Source organism: Aotus nancymaae, unplaced genomic scaffold (genome assembly GCF_030222135.1).
Source record: "Aotus nancymaae isolate 86718 unplaced genomic scaffold, 86718_ANA_hifiasm-v0.15.2.pri h1tg000025l, whole genome shotgun sequence".
Taxonomy (NCBI): Eukaryota; Metazoa; Chordata; class Mammalia; order Primates; family Aotidae; genus Aotus; species Aotus nancymaae.
In genome coordinates, this window is record NW_026988438.1 from 18508163 (window position 1) to 18528647 (window position 20485).

At 40.2% G+C, this 20485-nt stretch overlaps 1 protein-coding gene across 11 annotated transcripts in view; it reads left to right on the forward strand.

The window, feature by feature from the left end:
* Positions 1–20485, forward strand: part of MTERF1 (mitochondrial transcription termination factor 1) — a 397742-nt gene that overhangs the window by 288665 nt on the left and 88592 nt on the right. For 8 of the 11 annotated variants that reach the window (XR_010344051.1, XR_010344054.1, XR_010344053.1 and 5 more), the window contains one exon: positions 11131–11246. The exons of the other annotated variants lie outside the window; for them this stretch is intronic. The gene's annotated coding sequence lies outside the window, so the exon portion shown is untranslated. The remainder of the gene's footprint in view (positions 1–11130; positions 11247–20485) is intronic. 11 annotated transcript variants of the gene reach the window in all.

Here is a 20485-nt window from a genome sequence, read left to right on the forward strand (position 1 = left end):
TTGCCGCCCAGACTGATCTTTGAAATAAAATAAAGAAGCGTGGCAAACTAACTGAAACATAGGTAGAAATAATATATTTGGGTTTCAGAACGAAAAAAAAATAACCTGGCATAGCTTAAAAGGCACCCATTTCATAACAACACATGTGCAAAGAATTACAATAATTGCAGTGCACACATCAGGAACAGACAGAGTGAACAATGAATATTAAAAACACATTCCTAGAGCTGGCCCTGTGGCTTGGCAGCCGCGCACAGCATGAAGACCTGCAAGGGAGTCAAAGGAAGCCTCTGCTTTTCCAGAGCTGTCAGGGCTTGGCAGGAGCTGAGGTGGGAACCTTTGGTGTGTGAGGAAAGTAGATGGAGGAAGGTGGTGGAGACTATGCCCAGCGGTGTGACTCTTGTCGCCTCCTGGCACAGCCTAGGGTGGCTTCAGGAGGGTTTCAGAGAAGAAGTCAGCCTCAGCCATTTGGGGCTCCAGTTCAGAGCTGAAGCGGAGCCAGACTGAGAAGGAGGAGGGATGGGGATAGAAAAACAAACACCAGAGAACAAACAGGCAGAAGGTAGTGCTGGGAACAGCCAGCCTGTGTCCTGCATGAAAATCCCAAGTCCTCTCTCTCCCTCTCCCTCCAGGCTGCCTACAACATGATCTAGCATGAGGGACTTCACCGGTGCCGAGACATAGACTGGCAAAGTGTTTACCTTCATGGACTAAATACATTGATTTGCCTTTTTTCTTTTAATATTTGCTGTACAGTAGGGGGATGAATTCCTCTGGTCGTGTTTTCCAGAACCTTCAAAGGCACATTAACCAAACATTAAAGGTACATAATGATCTTTCAGTGAATCCCTTCCATTGTCAGCAAAGACAAAGGCCCTTCTCTTAAGTACAGCTTTGGCTTTGAATGTTCAGATTTTGCCTCTTGCCATTGGCAGGGAATTGACTCTGGAATCCTTGCATCTTTGGCAATGAGAGAGGTCAGAGGGTGGGAATTTCTAACTAGAGAGTTTGGTTCCCATGCTGAGAATTGAGGTCTGAGGATTCTTAAGCTGCAGGCCATAAACATTCTAAGAGACATGGAGATAGAATTCAGGGAGTGACATGAAGGTGGATGAAAAAAAGAGAGACATCTTTATTTTTGCTAATCTCTGAAATTTAGCATTCTTTCTATCACAAATGTAGGAAACAAACTGTAGTCATGTTAGTAATACTTACGACTTTGTCACGAGTAAAACTTACAGATATTCTAATGTCATTTTGTTGTTTCAGATGTCTCCAAATTATTATTTCTATTCCTCATAACTTTGGAATTATAGCAATTATTAGACCTGTATAAAATCTTGTTATTTTATGCATTAATGAAGAGGCAATTATAATAAAATACTTTGATAACTGTATTTTCATGTAATTGGTTTACCTTGGCATCATATTATGTACTGTATTTTATTCTTGTTAAAAAAGATGATTCTGAGAAGGGGTCCACAGAGCACATGGCTGCATTACCAGAAGGTTCCATGGCACACACAGCATTTGCCAAATAGCAAAGAGAATCCAGACTCAAAAGCAGTCATGACACACAGGGGACGCCACAGTGGCCTGGCCTCATGTGCGTTTCCACACATGGGGAGAGAAGGAAAAGGCAAACATATGTCTCCAGACATAACACTGAGGATTTAACAAGGAAATTTTACTTACTACTTCTTAGATATGCTCAACAAATGTTAGCATTTGCCAAGGCGAACATTTGCATTTTCTCTTCAACAGTTTTTGGCAGAGCTCCAAAATTATTACATGAAAAATAAAATAAAATAAATCCCCCCAACACCTCCAGCGTCTCCAGATACTGGCCAAGAGTGTTTGCCTTGAATCACAATCAACAAGGTGGAAAAAGGCTGATGAACTGTTTTGCCAGTTTCTACACCGAGTAGAAGGACATAGAACAACTGTAAAAGGGGTGGGGAGAGAATCAGATAATACAAGACAAGATAGGGTGACATCTCTGAAATCAGGGCATCAGCTAAAAGAACTGACATCCACAAATGTCAGAGAGGCGAGTTAGAAAGTTCCTGTATTTCCAATTGTCCTCACAATAGAGGGCGGGAGGAGTTCAGATTTGGAAGCAATGATTCCTTTGATGGATTAGAACCTGAAATCCTGCTGAACTCCCCTTGTACCAACACAGAATCTAACACTGGGAGGGGTGCTGAGAGAAACAGGCTACTCACAACACTTCAAAATATGAACCTCAGTATCTGACTCACAAGGGACCAAAGTTCTGTCCTGGAGAAAATATGGAAAATGGTAGTAACCTTCATGGACAAGCTTTTTCAACTTGAAATATTGAATGTTATACTAGGGTTCTTGCTATATAAGTAAGTCGAGAGAGAGAGAGAGAAATGTTTGAAAGGATCTAGATTCATTATGTACCAGACACTATGTTAGTTTTTTGGTTTTTTTTTTTTTTGTATATTTATCTACCTTATTCATCCCTTTCAACACTTATAAGAGGTGTTATCAGCCCAAGTCTTTCGGATGGGGGCACACTGAAGTTTAGATAATGAAATAGCTTGATTGAGGTCACAGAGCTAGTCAGTGGGATTTAAACCTAGGTTTGTCTGATCCCCCGAACCACTATTCAGTTATTTCAAATGGTTCCAATTATAAAAATCTCTGTGACTAAATCATTAAAATCCAAGAAGTCATTATATAAGTTGAAGGATTAAATTTCAAGTTAGGAACATAAATGGCAATGTGGTAACAAGTTACATGTCGTCAAGAGAAACTTTATAAAAGCAAACAAAATTGTTTCTCATCTGCAGAAGCCAAATGGGCTTGTCCATCTATTTTAATCCTCAACTTAAATAAATATAAAAGCAGGCACCTGGAACTGAAAAGCTCCTTGATGATCTACTCATTTTCCCACATAGTAGTGCCCTGGATCTATTGTCAGAATGTGAAACTGTCGTCACCATTCCCTGTCAATAGGAAACAGGAAAATCCAGCTGGTGTATAAGATTCTGACCAAATTTTGTTGAGTTCAAAGTGTGTTTTTGCACGAATTACCATCTCTTACCAACTGTATCTGCAGGGCACCCAAGGTTAGAGTTAAGGCCAGGAAAACGGCTATTAAAAATTAGGAAAAGGTAACAAAAGAAAACCTCAAAGACATGCCAGGATATTCATCAAGGAAGCACTGCTCTTCACCATCCATATGCCTCCTCCCATTTCAAGGAAAGCCGTGATGAGAGAGTGGACATATTTGAGGTCCTCCTTAAAATAATTTTGCTCCATCACATCATGGCAAGATAATGTATTCTACAAGTTACAGGCACGAGGCGCTACTTTCGGATGACCTTTAGGGCCTTGTCCAGGCTTCACTTTCTATGATTTTTAGGAGGTTAACAATTGTTAAGAAAGAAAAACCTCTAAAGGTGTTTTCATAATGTCTTGTGGCTGTTAGAACGGAAAGGGTTTTTGACTGAAGTTCAGTTATGCAAGACTACAGCTCTTTCATGCTGCAAGTTACAGGACAAGTTATAGGATTTCAAAGACTTGGTAAATAACCTACGATCAGAAAATTCAATTTGTTCATGAGGTGGAGAAAGGCATCCTGCTATTAAGTAGTCAGATGGAAAACATGCAAACCACAGTTTGTGGAAGAGAAAAGAACATTAAAAGCCCTTGCCCAGAAGCACAGGCAAGTGCAGGAAACACATTCAGCAAAGTCAACGTGTCCATTGTAAATGTGGGAAGCAGGAGCCTCAACACCAATTGAAATTCCAAACTGCAATAACCAGAGACATCACACCCAGGTCAATCCTTCCAGTGGGGAACACTGAGGAGTCTATGAGATTCACTCATGCAGAACTGGGTTTGAAACAGAAGATTCCTGTCAAGTAAAAATGCTTTCTGGGTCAGGCACAGCCAGTGACAAGCAAAGCAATTAGGCAGTGATAATACCAGTAATAAGCAAAGATGGCAAAAGGCACAATTAGACAGGGCCACCTCTCTGTTAGGCAAAAAGATGAGCTCTCCTCTGGAAATAGAAGAAAAACCCATCATAAAACGCACACTCATTATTGCTGCAGAATATCTTGGAAAATTGCTTTGAATGGATTGGCAAAAACTATATTTACATTAAGAATCACCTCCCTGTCCCAAAATGGATTATTACCTACTGCAAAATCTGGCTGCTCTTTATTGCCTTATTTTACTGGTGTGCTTTCTTTTCCACATCAAAGAAAACTGTGGTGTGTAAAATCAGATTCTGTAACACTTGTATTTTTTGGCATCTGTTGTAATATTGGGGTAGTATAATCAAGGCCACTGCTAACCTCTGCTACTCCTGTGCAAATTCGAAAAAGAGCTTTCTTTTCTCCAAGTGGATAATGGGCCAATGCCAGGGCAAACAGTTTGGTAAACAGAATATGGACTGGATTTTAGTCCCACTCTCACCCTCAGCTGGATGTACAGTCCCAGGGGCAATATTCTCTCCATCACTAGATAATGGGTCCTGCTAGGTTCCATTATATATCAGTGAGGGTAGCAGATGCTGTTGGTGCCTGGCCATATCCCTTCAGCCATTCCAGAGGTTACCTGAAGCTGCAGTCTTCAGCTTTCTGTATATATCATGAACTCTTACCTCAAGCTCCTGTCTCTCTCTGCCTGGGGCTTTTCCTGGCTTCAGGAGCATGCTGGACGATGCAGAGGTATTAATGCCCATAAGCAGCCCTCAACCAGAGTGGTGGAATGGAGTTGGTGGATAAATCCTCTGGCCTCCTTGCCCCTAGAGGAGTCAATTGTGAGGTGTGTTTACACAGTATCCTAAAGGGTCCTTAGCATTCACACATCCTTTGTTGATTTCCTTCCCTTCCTTATTTCACCTTCTGTTATGAACCAAATATTTGTATCCCCTCAAATTTATGTGTTGAAATTTTAACCCCCAATGGGATGGTATTAGGAGGTGGGCCTTTGGAAAGCAATTAGGTCATGAAGACAGAGCCCTGATAAATGAGATTAGTGTCCTTATAAAAAGGGACCTCAGAGGGTTCGCTTGCACTTTTTTTTTGTTTTTACCACGTGAGAAGTCACCAGTCTACAACCTGGAGGGGCACCCGCATCAGAACATGACCATGCTGACACCCTGATCTCAGACTTCCAGCCTTCAGAACTGTGAGAAATACATTTCTGTTGTTTGTAAGCCACCCAGTGTGTGGTATTTTGTTATAGCAGAATGAACTAATAAAGACACTTCCCCATTCCTTCCTTATGCCTCCTAGGACCAACTTCCAAATCCTGGCATTCTATTCCTTGTCTCAGAGTCTGCCTTTGAGGAACCCAAATGAAGACACTGGACTTCCTTACTATGATTCTAACTCTTGGCTTGATATACCACCCACACCCCCAAGATTTAAAGCATTAAATAGAATTTTCAGCACATAAAATTCTTCATGAATGGGGGTACTATTTCACTAGTCAGATCACATTAACAAAGGGAAAAAAATCACACCTTAAGAAGAGAAGAAGCAAAATGGTCACCCAGAGAATTTACAGTGGGAAAAGTTTTCTATAAAAGTCTTAAAGAAAATGTACTTAAAGGCAAAGCAGACCATATGTCCTGGTAGTCGGCAGGGTAGGGAGAGAGAGGAGAAAATGGAATGACTGTGCTTAGTAACATCTACGCAATAGGGAATGGCTTTCAGGTTTAGTGTGAGGTTAGGTTGTGAAGTTAGGAGGACTCAGTGAGTGAAAGAGTAAGGGCTCAATGCTTTGAACATCACTGAAGAAGCTTGCTGGAGGCTGGTGAAAAAGAGAAACAAATGGGTGTAGGGAAAGACATAGTGTGGAGCAGGTACTTTTTATCTGTCCATCCAGTTTTAAAGTTCACCCCTACATGTGGGGATTCCATTCAAACATTATGGAACCCTTTACTGATACATGCTGAGCACAGTGGTAGGCACTGCTTCATGAGAGAGAGAACTGGACACAAATCCTGTCCTTGTGAAACTTGCAATCTGTTAGAAGACCTAAGAGATGCAAAGACTTTTGGCACAGGCCAAAATAAAATGCCCATAAAACTACTGCCTACCCTACTAGACTCTAAGCATCTTAAGGGCAGAGCTGTGTTTTCTACATCTTTACATGGCATGCCTTGAATATAGCGGATGCTCATAGATGAGTGGTGTTTGAATAACCCAAGGAAGAATCTCATCATTTAACACAAAGTTTCACAGAAAAGCAGAGAAGGCAGAAATCCATTGTAGCTGGGGAAATAAGGGAAGACTTCCTGGAAGAGGTGGCTTTGGAGCTGACTGACAGTCACAAGGTAAAGTACACCCAAGTGAAATGGGCTCTGTGAAACTCTGCTTTGCTTGTCAACAGAGATCTGAGATCAGGTTTGGAGATATGTCCTTTCTTCCACTGTTCCTTGGAATCTCATGGGTATACATACAACTCTTAGTTCTTAATATTTTAAAAGTGATTTATTCTGAAAACATCCCAAGTCTGAGCCTTTTTTTCTCTTGACATCAATGAAAGGGTTTTATTTCACTGCTTTCAATGCAGCTAAGGGACTATTGTTAGTTTATTCTTCATTATTGCTCAGAGATATACTTAGAAACACAGCATACATTTGAAGATGGGAAACAAAAAGATGGAAAAAATGCACCCTGTTTAGGAAAGCCAAGGCTGCCAAGTAGATTTGTGTTTTAACTTGTGATCCTTCTTGCTCAGCTTGTAGCCACCTAACTCTCCTTCACACCCGATCTCCCTTTTCCTCTGCCAGGAGTCACAGCAGTGCCGTCAGTGGGTGTTCCATGTATGTCAGGAGAACAGCAAGTATGTGGAGGAGCTTTGCTTAGGGAAACCCTCTAACAGGCAGAGCTCTCCTGTTGACCCAGCAAGGTCAGCACCTGCCAGGTAGACTACTTTTTGTTAATTTGTGAACCATATGAAATTGCCATTTGTGTGAGTCAACAAATGGTCAAAACTAATAGAACAACTAGCCTACCACCTAGGAAAGAAACAAAAAACAAAAAGTAAACCTTGAAGGGTTTTTTAATTTGCTGATCTCGATTTTGCCATTGAAATCTATTCACATAGCAGCTATGCTGCATGAAAATTCTTAGCAAGTCTAATGAGGTCACCACAGGAAGAGTGGATTTGAAATTCAGTCCTTGAGCAGAGATGGATAAGGAACATCAGAGACTGTGTCTACTCTTAGATCGATCCCATGGTCATGCCTCTCTAAACCCCTCCCTGTGGTGCTGCCTGAAAGAAAGCTGATCCAAGTTTCTGTCCTGGAATCAGACAACTGCTCTGTTCCCTGATTTCTTACCTCTAGCCATGGAAAAATCAGTTTTATTCTGGTATCTTCCTAGCCTTCTCCAAAGCTATTCTGCTTCTGCCTATAAACTTCCTTCTCTTCCTTTTACTTCTCCAGTGAACTCACTGTGTTCTAAAAGTTTAGGCTTTTGGAAAGCAAAGCCAGAAAGCCTTGGAGACTTTCTACTTTCTGATTATAAAATTAACTTCCCTTGGGGCAAAGCAAATGGGGCAGGGGGTAGTGGGGAAAAAAAGTGAAGGAAGAAAGTAGTTAGTATCACAAAATAGCCACAAGCAGAATATATGGTGGAGTGGTAGAGATTAGAAATGCACAAGAACATCATCTCCTTAATAATTTTCCTCAGGTCATATTTTAATTGTCTTGAAGCCTGAGAGACTTTAAGACCAAAAGAAGAGCTTCTTGGACTCATTTGCCTGCAGCCTTCATCCTCTGGGACAGTGAACTAGCACAGTCCACACCTCACGAAGGACTAAGGCTGATGTGGGTTTGTGAGATGGATTGGGCTGGTTCCCACCTTGTTTGAACTGGTCCATTACAAATAATCTGAATAAGAGCTCAGGAATCACTTCCAGACATTCAGGATCAGAGCAGGACAGGCTAAAGAAACTTCTCCAAACCCTAAGGTTACAGTTCCCTCTTTGCATGTTGTTTTTATTATCTTAAAGCCATTCAAAATTTTGTTTTACGACTGCTTCAGGCTCTTTGCCACCCGTTGGCATGAGGGTGGCACTGCTTTATGTTTAAATTTCTTTCTTTCCATGACTGTCTGTTTGCCCTGTTACCCAGGTGATTGACTCAGCTACTTCTGAGTCAATCTTCTGAAAAGTCATTTTCAGAAGCCTTACCTTTTCTCTGCACCATCAACAGCAAATATTTCAGGCCTGAATCAGAGAGCCATTGTCTTTGTGGAGGTCGTCATGGTGCTGACTTGTCTTCATTGGTGTTTTCCCCCGCGTGGGATCCTGCCAAGGAAGCCTCTCATAGGGTGATCTGGAGAATGTATTACCATTTAGAAGAACCAATTTCATTTAGAAGTTGAAGTTTCAGCCAGGCCTTCTGAGAGTCAGAGTCAGTGTGAAGGTGCACTTGGGATGATCTAGAGAAGACAGTGAACAACAAAAACTAAAAGCCAGCTGACATTCTGCACCAGAAATTTCTGTTGAACAATGTTTAACAGGACATTTAACAATGTTTAACAGAAACATTGTTTTATTTTTTATTTTTGGAGTGGGGGAGGCAACTTTGAATAATGGACACGAGGACCACATAAGAGGGATATGCACCAATGAGAAAAATTTTGTGCCAGATAGGAAATGAGATAGAATAATAAAAATGAGCTAAGTATTCTGGTGGAATTAGGAAGAGAGAAAATGTTTATGGATAAATCTTATTTGGGGATGAGAGCATGAATGCCAAGGAGAAAAAAGAAACACCAAACCTGCTGCTTACTGAGTTAGGACATGTTCTTTCATTAGTTTCTTAGTGTGTAAGGGGAGGTGAGGAGATCCCTGGCTTGTTGTGAGAAAAAAGCTTCAGAGGGAAAGAAGTGGGACAGGCCGAGGCTTGTTGGTGGGGCTGAGATGTGAGCAAATGAAACCTAAAACAATAGTCACAATGATGAAATGCGTCTAAGTGGCCTCAGAAGGACTTGGAATGCAGCCCTGTCTATACTATCGAAAGAAGAATCCAGCATAGATTTTCTTCCCCCATTATGGGCAAAAGGCAGGAGGAGTTGAAAGACAATAGTGAATGGCACTTCCCCCTCCTGAGTGTGGCACTGAAAGGTGTTGAAAACCAGAGGAACACCTTTTACTGCCATCTGTTCAGTTCCACAGTTATACAGTTGTCAACCACGGGGTCACAGATTTAGCAAGTTTTTCCACTTACAGAAAAAAAGTGGCCGGGGGGAATTTAACCTTTTTTCTTCAAGAGCTTAAGCAAAGATGTTTTCATGGCCTTAGATGTGCTGGGGCCAGTTTCCAATCTTGAACTCACTTGCTGTCCACAGGTGGCGGAACCATCTCTGCCGACTGCTCTCACAGGTTATCTCAGGTAGGACATAGTTCTTAGTGCTGCTTCACAGCAGATAAACTGAGTCAGAAGGGTTCGAGGGGCTTGTCTCTGGGCCTGGGAGAGGACAAGGAGCCTGGAGTTCCACAACCCAGAACAGAACACAGATCTCTGCTTCAGTCCTTGCCGCCTCCTCTCACCTTGACACACCATTGGAGTTTAGACAAAGGCTGACAGATCCTGAAACTTTCCCGGGGAGGGTCAGTCTCAGATACTGACAAGACACTAAGGGACTGCAGCTGCTTACTATGGAAAGAGCATGACCCTATGAAGAAAGGAAACGAAAGCCTGTAAAAAGGACATTTTTATAAGCAATATAAAAGGAGATACTTTTTGGGTTCATTTCTTTTTGTGCAAAAAAGACAACTAGCGATATGAATCAAAGTTTGGGCTGGATTAGAAGTATATGCCTCAGAAGCGGCCACTGGCAGGTCAATCTACACTCTGGTTCGTAGCTAGTCCCCTTCTCACATCCATCAGCTCCAGCCCTGGTACCCTTCATAGCAGCGTGGCAGAGTCGGAGGAGCTAAAGCCCTGTAAGCTGTGCATATAACCACAATATATGCTCCATCACCACGTGATTTCGTGGCCATGGACAAACTACTTAACTTTGCCTGAGCCTCAATGATATTATCAACGAAATGGGGATATTTATATTTTCCTTGTTCCACAGGCTGTTGTGAGGGTCAACAAGAGGACACAAAAAGAAAAATTTTGACCACAAAGACTACTGTATACAGGTGTGAGTTCTAGAAAAATAAAGCTGTAAGTCTGCTGTTCTGTAGAGCATTGCTTCTCTGTGTAGAGGACACAATTAACTGTAAAATGTAGAGCGATTAGTGATGACATTTTAAATGTTGAAAGTGTGTGCAGTTTTACTTTTTGAAGGGTGGCCTCATAAGCCTTAGATTCCTTTTAGCTTTCTTGAGGAGGTACCACTGTCCCTATATTCTGCCATTTTTCTTTATAAAAGAGTTCCGGGTGTGGTGGCTCATGCCTGTAACACCAGCACTTTGGGAGGCAGAGGCAGGTGGATGTCCTGAGGTTATGAGTTCGAGACCAGCCTGGCCAATGTGGTGAAACCCCATCTCTACTACAAAAGTAAACAACAACAACAACACCACCAAAACACAAAAATTAGCCAGGCGTGGTGGCATACACCTGTAATCCCAGCTACTGAGATCACACCATTGTACTCCAGCCTTGGCAACAAGAGCAAAACTCCATCTCAAAAAAAAAAAAAGTTTCCAGACTCTCTTTATGTATTACTTGGTGTCCATTTCCCATGAAGAGGCGTGAAGGTTTTACCTTATAGCTCCTCTTAATCTTCCTGACAATTGAGGTTTTATAATTACTTTCATAAAATGTATGTTGTTAGGTCCACTCAGGAGAAAGTACTTGTTTTCTATAGACTGCTGGTAAAATTTCATAAATCCAGAACCCTACATTCATTGGATTTCAGACTCTGTAGGTCAGTTTCATTAAAACAAAGAGACAGAAGGGCAAAAACCATATGCCCCTGAGACCATTTTGTCATATGTGGAACTAACCCAAAGGCAGGTTTGTTTCCACCTTCATTCTGCCCCACCATTTAAGACTTAACATTTCTTTGCCCTGGTGCCAAATTTAGGGCAGGGTTATGGGGAGGAAGTGGACGCCAGGGAAACATACATTTTATTTTTTCATACAAATGTCTTCTTCAATTTTTATTACAGGCCTGCGAGCTGCCTAGGCAGGAGGAAATTTTGAATGAACTTAGCTTTTAGTGACCAGGAGTGGAGACATAAAAAGAGCTTTTCAGCCTCTGTGGTTACAGAGATAAGTACAAAAGGTAACTGGCATTAAGTCTGTAGTAATAGCTGCTATAAGTACTGACCATGATTTGAATCTCTCGATAACTGATTCTAGGAAGGCAGGAATATTTATCAAGCTATTAGGAGAGGCTGTTTCGTGCTGATAAGATGCCTACAACTGATGAGGTCCACCTGAAGTCGGGATGAGGCTGGGCTGGATTTACAGCCATTTGCAGTGAGAGCAAAAACATGTTCTCCTTAAGAACAGCGTGAGGCAGTCAGTGAAATTATGCAATCTGTTGCCTGGGGCAAGCCTATGGAATCTTAAGGAAACAGAGTTGGTGAGCACCCTAGCATGTAAGGTGATTGGGATACTGTACTAATATTTGACCAGTAAGTCACAATTTCATTGATGTTGAGGGTGAGGAAGTAGGGGGTGGGATAAATGAGACAGCAAAGTTATTAATCTGTAAATCTCATTTTTCAGAAAAATCTCACACTGAATTGTAAGGTGCCAGACATGGGATTATCCTGGGTTTTTAAAAAAGTGAAATCACCCATTTAATACAACTCCAGGGCCTTAGTTTGGGTTATTAGCACCGTGAGAGAAGGTGCAGTACAGGCAACATTAAAGTTAAAACCGAACAGCAGTAAAGCAGTCGCCTGCATTTTATATTCCTTGTCTGTTATGTTTTGCACTCATGCATAACCTCAGTACCAGCTTTTACATTTTGTTTTTAAAAAATACAAATATACTACCTCACACTTTAAAAAATGACTTCAGTTGGCTTCTAAAATAAGAACTTGTTTTTTAAGATTGATCTCATTTTTAAAAATAAAAATATAGGATGTGAAGTAGATATGCTGACCCATAAGGGCAGTTGAGTGACCTCTCCAATAAGTCTCTGGGACATATCCCCCTAATGTCTTAAGGGGAACTTTCTTTTTACTTTCTCCTGAGTTGATTTTTCAAAGGCATATAGATTTAATTAGCAATACAACGTTTCTCCCTCTTCCGTCTGTGCTCAACATTTGCCTAAAGCCTTCTCATGAGAAATAATATTTACTGATGATTGCCTGGAAGATACACAGTTATTTTATTCCACTAGATGTGCTAGATTTTTATCTCTGGATCAAACCAGACCATCAGAGAAATGACTGTTTGCATCTCACTGGTTTTCCTTCCTCTTGAAGAATCAGTTTTACTAAATTTGTAAATTCAGATTTGGTGCTTTGATGTTATACCTTTGGTCTGCTTTGAAGGCATGTTTAACAAATAGCCCTATGTAATTTGCTGCTGTCAGCCTGGCTGTGGTGAAAGGCATTTTCTCCTAACCCTCTCCTCTGTCCCACCAAAACATCTACTTTAATAGAAGGAGAACTCAGTCATCCCAGCTGGGCTGTGTATGTGTGTGTGCTTGTGTGTCTCTGTGTGTGTCCTGAGCATCTGATATGTTCTCCTTTTATCAGCACTTGTGACTTATCCAGGGTCTCTTTTGGTTTTGGTCCTGAAGACTCACAGACACCCCTGTGGCCCTCCTCTAGTAACTGCCTGGTGTTTCCTCCATCTGCTTTTGTCTTCAGCCTGAGTTTGAATTCTGCTCCATCGCTTTCTCTAGGCTCTATGACTTTGAACAAGTTTCTCCTCTGTGCTTCAGTTTTCTCATTTCTAAAATAGAGACAATAATTGTACCTGTTTCTTAGAGTCCTGGTAAGGGGTTTAAAAATGTTAAGTGTTTAAGGTGATGCCTGAAACACAGTAGGCTCTATATAAATGGTAGCTATTATTCTTACTGGCCTGACTGGTCTCATCTCACATTTTACTCTACAGGTTTTAGTTACCCCAAACTATCTTGGGAAGAGATGGGAAACACATAATTCTAAAATGTGAAAATTTAAATGGAGAATCATGGTGACTATCCATTTAAGCCCGACCAACATGTTAATTTTTACTTTAATTATCTGGATTTTTTATGTAAAAATGCTGTTTTGCATGAATTATTTTGGATGATTACGGCAGTTTCTCTACTTTACTCCATGTGAACAGAGAGTCTCCCTACTTCTTTCATAAACATTGAGTTCAGTGGTAAGGCCACTGAAGTCAACTGGGTCTTAAGTGAATATTAGGCATAATATCAAGAATAACCCAATACTCAGTTGCCATTCTCAGAGCCCTTCCTATCCCAGCCTATTGTGTACAGAGCTTGCCTGAATGCCTCTCCTGACTTCAAGATGTCAGTGGGATCCATGACAAAAATCACACCCATAGTTTAAAACCCCAATTCTTGCTATTCTGCCACCTCCCAGCAGCAGGTGAACAAAGGACCATGGGCATCAGACAGGGACCCTGGCTCTGAATGGCAGCTTGAACCCTCTCCTCAGAGGCTCCCTCCTAGACCCCAGACTAGCTATGCCCTGGGAGACAGCCACATTTCCTGAAGCCTTTGGCTTTGCTTCTGAAGCGGTAGGAGTCAAAGAGAAAAATGATTCTTTTCCAATGTGCCTCACTGCTGCACAGTTCAGTGTCTTCCAGAACAAATTTCAGATGTTAGATTCTCAGTGCGGGGCTTGCTTCAGAGGCTAGCTCTTACAGTGGTGCTAAACAGATAAAATATTAAGCATCAGTGCATTCCCCAAATCATTAGCACAGAATCCACAGGTAATGAATTCAGCTTGAGGCTATTTAGGGCCTGTTGTTTCTGTTTCCCACCCATCGCATACACTTTTCAGTAATGTACTCTCTCTGCACAAGATGAGGGTACACACACTGTGTCCCCAGAGGCTCGGAATGTCTCATTTTTGCCAGAAACTCTAGCTCTGGGGGCTCCAAACTCTCTGTCAGGAGCAGAGAGGAAGAAAATACAATCACGTAGCTAACTCACTGATGAGAAAATGCTATTTCTTAAACCAAATTACTGATTTGAAACAATTTGGAGGATTTAAATATCTATAAATATATGTCAGAAATTAAAGAGTACACCTTCCCCTCTTTTCATAATTATTTAAAATTGCTTCATTAGTTGACCAACATCACCTTTAATACTTACATTGACCCTAAGAGGTTGGTAGTTTGGGTTCCTGTTGTCTCTGAGCTTCCAGTAGAGAAGTCAAATCTCAAGAGAAATGAGTATATACAGGTCTCCTGTTGAGCAAATGGAGACAGATTTTGAAGGCAGTCCCAGATGCCTAATCTGGGGTGTTCCTCATAGTCTAACCTTAGTTTAGCTCTGATTAAGTGGAAAATGGCATATTCACTTTGCACAGAGGCAACCCAAATATTTTTAGTAAGAGAGAAACACATTTTCAATTTAGAGATGGTATCGGCTAGATGGATAAATTATGTAACCCAAAGTGGGCTGCTGAGCTACAAGATTTTAGAATGGAGTAAAGTTTATTAAACTTTCATATAAACCATTTCATGTACATCTGTGATGACACAGTTTAAATGCAAGGTATTATTCGAAACTTGTTTCTCTTCATTGGACTCATGAAGTCAGCGACTAGTTATTTCCTGCCTGGAATTTATAAAAGCTGTATTGGTCTTTTACTTTAATGGCTTAATACTGTTAATCATTGTAAGGGGTTGTAGAGATTGTGTTTCAGAATTACCTTCAAATATACAAAACAGCAAGTTAATGTAGAGTAATCATGGTTATTTGATCTTAAATCTAGAATACTGTGAACAAATGGAATGAGGAGTAAGAATTGGAAGGGAAAATAATTCTACTTTAATGTAATGCAATGATACATCAATTTAAGGATGACTACAATATGGCTAAAGGCTGAGCAGCAGATAATATAGTGTGGCAGAACCACTGGACAAGTTGGTGAGTGAATTTGTCTTCAATGATTATCAGATATCAGGACCATTTCTGTTGTGACAGAAAACCCAGCCCAAGTTGGTTTAAGTCAAAAGGGAATTTATTCACTAATGGAATTAAACATTTCAACATATCTGATTTCAGGCAAGGCTTTACTTAACAGGGATACTGGGGCCCTGTTGGTTTGGCTCCGCTCTCTGTTATATGTTGGATTAATTCTTGGGCTACACGGTTATAGCAATTATTTACTCTCATGATGTTTAAATTAAGATCCAAAAGTTTCATTGAATTTAATGGCATCCCATCGTCTCTGATGCCTTTCTCCAAACAAGTCACTGTGATCACTGTGGCCAGAAGATCCTGAAGTTCTGTTTGGTTGGGCTTAGGTCACATGACATCTATGGAGTTGAGTGTGAAGTCATTTTTTGCCATTCCCACTGTAAATGGAGAATCGGGAAAGAAGATACTCAAAATAGAAAGGGGGAATTAGTAAAGAAAGTACAGTGAATGGATGCCAGAGGGCCAAAACCTAGTTTTTACTGTACATAGCATGGTCATTAATAGGAGCAATAAAGGAAAAAATACACTAATATAAAAATTCTAAATAGCATTAACAATGAACAGCAGCCCAAAGAACAATTATTAATCTTCTGTTTTAGAGACATCCATGTATCATTTTGTTCATGTACATACTTCAGAGAAGTATTAGCTAAAGACCATGGCATTTAATTGTAATGAAAGACCTAAAGTGTTTCCAGAAGTTTTCAACTGGGTGCAGAGGTCTATTGCACTGAAAGTGTAGCAATGTGCTTCTTTACCAGCTCTTACCTTTTCTGTCTTGAACTGAAGTATTTGTACTGAGAAAAATAATAAGGGTTAGATTAGGGGATTTGCCTTAGTCTATTTTGTGTTGCCATGAAGGAATACCTGAGGCTGGATTAGAATGTATAAAGAAAAACAAAAGTGATTTGCCATCTGCATGAGTGAGGCCTCAGCCTACTTCTACTTATGGTGGAAAGTGAAGGGGAATCAGGGTGGGCAGAGATCAGATGGTGAGAGAGAGGAGGCAGGAGGGGCTGGGGGGAGGTGGTGCCAGGCTCCTTTTACTAATAAGCTCTCGTAGAAACTAATAGAGTGAGAACTCACTCAATCCCCATTCACTCCCATCCCAAGGGAAGCATTAATCTATTCTTGAGGGATCTACCCCTAGGACCCAACACTTCCATTAGGCCACACCTCCAACATTGGGGATCAAATTTCAACATGATGTTTGAGGGGACAAACATTCAAACTACAGCAGGAGTCTTCAAGTAGGACTTAGGCTAGAAGATGACGAGCTTAGCCTTTTAAAGGCATCTGAGAGTTGCATAAGTGAGTCACAAATCTGATGGTTCTTGTCTTACGTGGATGTGGGCAAGCGCAATGGAAAAGTAGTAAGAGCAACATAAATGTAGTTGATGAACTCTGAGCACAGAGGCTGAAGTTGAGCACTTGCAAACCCAGGGAAAAAAACCATCTGAACTTAATTTATCAGCGCTGTAACCAGAACGTAGCCAGTCAACCATGGGCCAACATAGAATTTTTGCATTCTTGCTGTATTTGTATTTGCTTTTTCCTTTGGCTGGAATACGTACTCCCCAGCTTTTACCATGCTTGAAACATGCTTATCCTTCAGGCCTCAACTCTCCAGTGAGAGCTTCCTGACTCTCTCACTTTGCCCCATTTACTTAGCATTCTGTTTATTTCCTTTATAGCACCTTTTTTAAAATTTGAAACTACTGTTTATTTACTTGTCTATTGCCCATGTCTTCCTACTAGAATTACGCTCTTTATAGGTAAAGATCTTATTTATATTACTCACTTCTGAATGTCCAGCATCTAGTGCCCGGCACACATAGAGGGTAAATAAACATTTGTTGAATAAATCTTAGGGACACAGAAAAAACAAAGTGTATTAGAAATAAAATAACTCACTTTGCCAAATGCAAACAACAATAAGAATCAAGGCCACTTCTGGCAAGAGATTCTGAACATTTTTTGTGTGTAGCAGACCCTCTGGCAGTCTGGTGAAGCCTGTGGACCCCATCCAATAATATTTTTAAATGTATGAAAACACATTTTTGATTCAATTTTCAACTTACATCAATTTGTAGGAACACAGTTATCAAAATATTTTAAAATTTGTGATACGGCAATATATGTGCCTATTTATTAAGGTAGGCAATAACAAGATCTAGCCTGATCTAATAACTAACATGATTTTAAGGTAATAAAGAGAGTAAATTATATTTTGAGATTTTGCAACAGCCATAATGTGACGAGAAAATATGTGTGACTTTCTATTGGTAACAGTAGCTTGTTGTCTATTATAATAATTGAAGGAAATGCTAAATTTCATTAGAAGTTACTGAAAAAAAGGTGTAATTTTTTCCTCATCGAAATATATGGACCCCCTATATTCTACCTACACACCTCTTAAGGGGATTGTTAAGAACTCCTGGAGCTAAATGCTTCACCATTCCATATGTATGGTGGAGTTAAGGATTAATGTTGGGGCAATCAGCAGTTATACCTAAATCTTGTCTGTAATTGACTGGTGTGTGTGTGTGTATACACACACACACATATACATATACACACACGTATACATACACACACAGTCATATATCACACACACACATACACACACACACACACACATGCACCATAAATATATGTATGCTAGCCATTAGAAAACAGTATATAGTTTATCAAAAGAGTTGTCTTAGTTCTTATTTAAATAAAATGTTCTTGCTCTCATAGAGTACTGAGCTAAAGGACTCTTTAATTAAGTACTGCTAAGGAAAATAACTGATCTGGTGACTCTACACATTGTTGTTACTATTCTGGTTCTGTGATTTGATGAGTGAGAAAACAAACATTTATAGAACATATGCTCTTTTAGGGATAAACTATTTAGCTCAAGTGGGTCAAGATCCTTTACATATGCAGGGAAGAGTTAGCACTTCAGGCAACTCTCTTCTTTAAGACACTCATATGTCACATCTTCCTTTTGCATGGGAAGAGAATCAGTCCATTATGAGTTTTCCCTTTTTCAGTAAATAATAAAGTAAATATTTCTGTGGCTGTGATGTGATGCACCTGTCTCCCCAACATTATGTTTTATAATAATTCCTTTATTTCTGCCTTTGTAGCTTATACTAAATTTCACAGGGCAAGAGATTCACTTTCACTGCCAATTTGAAAATATGTAAAGGATTGAGCATTACAGATCTCATTCTTTATTCTCACTCTTGACCAGAAAAACATCATCCTGCAAAGGAGTGTCCCAAAAGAGAAACAAGAACTCGGGGTAGATTGCCGCCCTTCAGCTCACTGGGAGAGCATTTAGAGCACCTCAGAGGGCATGTGGAAAACCATCTGTGTTACTCCTCAAAGTGGAAGATGGGCTGTGTGAGTGAGTGCATCCATTTCAATAAGGACTTCAAAGAGGTGTTTAAGAATTTACTTTCCACTATGACCCCAGGATAAACTATGATCTTCACACACAGTTTCTCTTGATTCTTCCGAGGTATCATTAAGAATTTAGAAACATGGTTATAACTTTAAAATTTTTCAAACATTGTGAAGTGTAGTCATTTTTGATGTGAGTGTCTTATTTTTCAGGTGTTTTCCATGCCTATACCAGCAAGGCCTGGTTCTTATTTAATTTAACATGTGTATCAGTCAGTATATACTAGATTTCGTCATGGTAACAAACAATCCCTAAATCTCTGTATCTTAACCCTAGAAAAGTCTATCTCATACATTTTTCTTATGGTCCAATATAAAAGCTTCTGTTCATTGTAGATACTCGAAGACTGAGGCTGTTGGAGGGTCCATCTTGATACACACTTCCACAATCGTTATACTAGGGGGAAATGAATACAGAAAGCAGGAGCCGGCTCAGAGCATCACACATACCTTCTCTCATATTTTATTGTCTAAGGAAAGTAGCATGGCCACACTAAACTTCAAAGTTTGGGGAAGTGCAAGTCTTGTGCCTGAAAGAAGAGCTGGGAATGTTTGTGAAAGGTCTTATGACTACCACAGTGCACCCTCTGGTTACTAAATATTTTGTTCACCCCTTGTGCCCAAGGGAGAACAACCCAAAAGTCCCACCTATTGAGAGCCTCAAGCTCAGAGCTCAGGATCTCAGGGACATTAAGTAGTTGCTATATCAGGTCTGAATATAGTTCTTCTTAAGCCAGAGATCTGTGAATTAAAAGATGTGTTTTGTTCTTTCTATACACCTGATATGTAATGGTGGAACAGGAATAGAAAAAACTCAATATTAATATTAACATTCAGAAAGAGGAAGAATGGGATACACCTAGGAATTCTAAAATCCCTCTGGGCAGAGCTGGCAGGAGCCTCCACCCCAGAGGGGTGAAGAATGTTCCTTCATCAGACCTGATTCTGCCCTTCGTTCCTCCCTCTGAGAGGCTTGCCCTTCTCCATTATCTCCTTCGTCACATTTGAAGTGAGCCTTGGAGATTGTCTTATTTGAGCATTAGCAGCTTCCTCATCCTACTTCTTGCCTCTCATGTTGCTAGCCCAAGGGTCCTTTTAAACCACAATCACAACCTGTTTTAACTAGGCTGGTGGTTCTATTGGCAGTATAACACTCTCCAAAACTTGGCCAGCTTCTGAGGTATTTGATTCTAGTCAGCCTCATACCCCAAGAGCTCACTCACAACTTTTTTTAGACATGATTCCTAGTTATGCTATATTTCTTTGCTTTCTCTCCTCCATGTCCTCTCATTGTTTCTATACTTTATTATGGGCTCCTTAGATTTATCAGGATTCAAAGGGAAAGCCATACTCATAGTCTCGTTTCCCTGGACATTTTTGTCCAATTGAGAGGATTTATTGCACTTGTTCCTCAGCTGGAATCTCAGATACCTTATTCCATTCAGAAGCTTTTGTTTGCTTGTTTTATTTTATATCCTGTGTAATTTACATTCATTATTGTCTGTCCTTTTCATTATAACTATCCTAGTGGGTGTGAAGTGGTATCTAATTATCATTTCAATTTACATTTCCCTAATGACTAATGACATTGGGTGTCTTTTCATGTCTTTATTACCCATTTGCATATCTTCTTTGGTGTTCTGTCTATGCAAGTACTTTGTTCATTTTTAAATTGGGCTTTATTTTTATTGCTGAGTTGTAAGAGTGCTGTATATATTCTAGATACAAGTCCCTTGTTAGATATATAAACTGCAAATATTTTCTTCCATTCTGTTGGTTATCTTTTCACTTTCATTATGGTGTCCTTTGAAGCACAAAAGTTTTAAATTTTAATGAAGTCCAATTTATCCTTTTTTCTTTTTTTTTTTTTTTGTTGTGCTTTGGGTGTTGTATATAAGAAACCATTGTCTAACCCAAAGTCATAAAGACTTACTTCTATGTTA